The sequence below is a fragment of the Euphorbia lathyris genome, chromosome 10 (assembly GCF_963576675.1).
Source record: "Euphorbia lathyris chromosome 10, ddEupLath1.1, whole genome shotgun sequence".
NCBI classification, from domain to species: Eukaryota; Viridiplantae; Streptophyta; class Magnoliopsida; order Malpighiales; family Euphorbiaceae; genus Euphorbia; species Euphorbia lathyris.
The window spans coordinates 70,295,808-70,299,862 of NC_088919.1; the positions used below are offsets into that span (position 1 = coordinate 70,295,808).

A 4,055-nucleotide genomic window follows, 5' to 3' on the forward strand; every position below is an offset into this window, starting at 1 on the left:
ACCCATGCATCAATATATGTCCAAAAACTCACAGCAATTTAGACTAATCAATTTCAAAAACTTAGATTGACCTCCCATTTGTTTGTTTACAAGGCCAAAGAAATTTATAATGATTAATTAGATGAAAAAATTCCACTACAAATAATGGATCAGTCTAATATGATTCATATTATATGAAAACCACGTCAAATTTTTACCATCTAAAATTCAACTACTTTTTCCTCTTTTGGCACATGATCTATGATAAAAACAACGGATAAGGTACCATAATAGGCCTACGGTTTTTGGGGAAGTATCAGTTTAGGCTCCACGTACAAAATAGCACCAATATAGGCTTAACGTTTAAAAAAAGGTATCAATTTAGGCCTCGATAACGAATTGGACACGCCATTCCTATTACTCAGTTAAGTTCTGATTTCTCCCTCCACGTACAATTGACATAACTTAACGAAGTAATATCAATGACGTGTCTCGTTCCAGTATCGAGGCTTAAATTGATACTTCCCCAAAAACTATAGGCCTATTTTGATACCTTATCCCTAAAAACAACCACAATGTTGTTTATTGAGTCCTGTTAATAACAAATAACAAATCATTAGCCACTCCCAATAAATTAATCCAAATCTAAAAGTCCATACACCAAGAAACATTCACACATGCAACTGAATCAAGAAAAGGTTTGCTTAATCAAGAAGCAGACTTAAAACATAATGTCCAATGATGACTGATAAGCTAGGATTGTAGCTAAGAAATATTACCTCTTTCTTAATCGTGACCTTTTTGCTAAGGATATTTCAGAATTGGTTTATCAAATTGGAAGCCATTACACTCGAAAAGCCAGCCCTATTCTGCAAATCATTAGAACAATATCAAACATGCTAATTAAGAAAAATATGGAGATACAATTATATTCATGAAACATCACCAACAAAGAAGTACATTCCAAAAAATGCTTGGAGTGGCAGCATTATTCTTATATAACTTATCCATTTGTGTTTTTTACCAATTGAAAGAAGCTTCAATAGCTGATGCATGTGCTACACCACCAATAATTTGCACGAGGGAATTGACTACTCGGATAGTAGGCAGCTACACAATTAGAATTACATGAAATGGGGCTTAATTAGCATTTTGAAAACATTAGTGGTCACTTGTTTATGAATATGCAGCGTCAACCATCCAGCATTTCAAGATAATGCAAATGAATGAGAGACTCAGTAAAACATGGATTCAAAATGCCTACCTCACCAAGTAACATGGCAGAAAGAACAACCGAGAGTAAAGGTTCCATAGTTTGGATTGTGTGAGTAAATGAAACAACCACTTTCCCGAGACTCGTATAATAAGTAAAAAGGTTACCTAGTACGTGAACCACTTCCAGTGATAGGATTGCAGCAAGCTATCAAAGAAAGAAAGAAAAAGAAACCCAAGTCTCATATACACCCAAGTCAACAAACCACAAACAGTGCACAGTGGTTTTGGGAGAACTAATTTTAGGTCTTTCTAGAGGTTGAAAATCCACATAAAAGAAACTAGCACTATTCCAATTGCAAACTGAATTAAGGTGATAGTAACAAGGTTCGGAAAGACCTTCAAAACCTGTGAAAGGGAGCATTGCAAATTATAGTCCACATGAATGTATAAATGACACGATCGAACTTAATTAAACAATGAATTATTTCTTTTTAATCTAGCAGCAACTCAAACTAATCAATTTAAAAGAAGAGAAAGAACTATAAAATCAACGGGCGAGCATTGAAATTGATGGAAAAACAGAAGAGACGTATTGGGGATTTGTTGGCACCACTTACATCGAGCGGAGAGCATTAATGCCACAATAGACATAAAATAATTACTTTCAAACACATATAAAATAAATACACATATGAAATGAACAATTGTAATGTCTCGGGATGCTTTTCCCCTTCACTTTACATATTATAATCCATAAAAATACCAAAAATATCATGTCTCTCGTGGATTTTATAGGATGGAAAATTGATCAAAGACACATTTCTACTATATATACTGCTTTCAGAAGATAATAGTTGTGTTGATATCTACCTATAACTAGGTAGATGTGTCTGTCTAAGTCATGTGACCTTATATATTATTCCTCTGTCATCTAAATGGCTTCTATCTTCGACATCTTATCCTGTCAACACCACTTATTTGTGTTGTGTCCACTAATTTCTCATATCATTACACAACATATCAACATCTGATGTGTCAGATAAGATTTAACAACGTCATCATGTTTTTAACGATTAATCAGAGTGGATAGTTGTGGTTGAATGCCCCATTTTTGTCATTCTGATTATCCTCTAATCTCAAAACATTTTAGTATCCACCAATTGTCCTTTTGAGTATTTCAAAATAGGTAAATTATATCTATCAGCTCTCAACTTTACCTTTACTCTCTTATCACTTAAAATCTTGCCTATAGAATCAACATATGCCCCAATAGCACCAAAAAGCCTCTTCATTTCGCTCTTTTCTATGCCTTCCCAATCACGGCCTTCCTCTTCCTCCTTATAACTATCAATCTCACAACTTATATCTCCATGCCAATCTCTTTCTTCTCCTCCATACCCACTTCCTTTTTTATCAAACATATCAGTTTCAGTCTCCTCAACTTCTTTATGGAAAAGTTCGAGTCTTTGATTGTTTGGGATTTCTTATAGGGGAAACACTTGATTGCCTATCTATTTGACTAATTCCTAAAATTGGAACCATACCCAAGTTTACTTTCTATCTCCGAACTGTAATCCCATAAAAAGAACAGAAACCCAAAGCATCCAAGATAAATTTTCACAATCAGTAAAAAAAATTCATCCTAAGACCCAACCCTCGTCCCAACATACCTAAATCCATATATCCCCATTCCAATGCAACTTATTTACTCCAAATTAGATGCTCAGGAAGGAAAAGATGACACAAAAATAGTTACCTAACATTGACGAATGGAAGGAGAGAAGGAATTGAGCGAGAGCAGGTCCAGGCACTAGTGACTTAGTCATCTGGAACGGCCTCTCAGCACCGACCGACTGACCAAAACGAGATCGATAAGGTTGCTGGATAAAGGGGCCGATGAGAGAGTAGTAAATCACTTTCATTGAGAGAGAGAGAGAGCAGATGTGAGCATATACAGAGTAATTTTTTTGATCGATTTGAGAGAGTAATTACCAAAATAGTTTAATTTTATCCTTGTTTTTATTTTATTTTTACTTTTTTGAAATAGAGGGAAATAAAATTAATTTTCCCTCCAAACTCAAAATTTTCCGGTCAAAAGTTTAGGATTTTTTTTATCTCTACCAACACTTTAAAAATAGTTCTACCAACACTCTAAAAATAGTGTTGCAATAAATAGCACGGAACAAATTTATTATATTTACTCCAACACTTTTTAAGAAGTGTTGGAATAGATGAAATTTAACATATCACTAGCAACATTTAATGGCAACACATGTATTTTGTGTTGTAATAGACCATCTATGGTGAAGTGGCAACTCAGTATCAAAGAAGAGAAGTCTTCCTCTAAACTAATGCTTGCAGACGAAGCTGACTACGGAAGCTGAGTAAGAATATGACTCAGAAAAAAGAACAAAAGCAACGTCAATAAAGTCAAGCTGAGTGTTCGTCAGGACAGCACGATTGATCCGTTTGCTAGAAGACAAGATCTGACAACTGTCTGCACCAATAACAGAAGCTTTGGAATTACGCCCAGAGTCAATTTCGAGATGCATGGGTCAACTGTCTGTTAGCTAAAAGATGAACTGGCGCTAGAAGACGAACCTGTCGGAAGAAGACAAGCCTGACGCCTGCTAATTTCAGACGACAGGATTGGCCTGCAAAATCTGAAGCTGACCAGTACAATGACGCAATAGATCCGTTTGAATCCAACGGATAATTCCAGATTCAAATCATTAGAGCTTCAGACCTCAACTATAAAAGGACAAGTTCATTCTGTTGAAACACCTTTCCACAAGATTTTGATTTGACAAAATCATCCATGATTAAGGGATAACTAAATTTAAGTGCTTTGATTTTATTAT

General features: G+C 35.1%; 1 pseudogene; it reads right to left on the reverse strand.

Annotated features, from left to right (window-relative positions):
* Positions 1-520: 520 nt before the first annotated feature.
* Positions 521-2,615, reverse strand: LOC136208211 (triose phosphate/phosphate translocator, non-green plastid, chloroplastic-like; annotated as a pseudogene).
* Between the last annotated feature and the right edge of the window lie 1,440 nt (positions 2,616-4,055).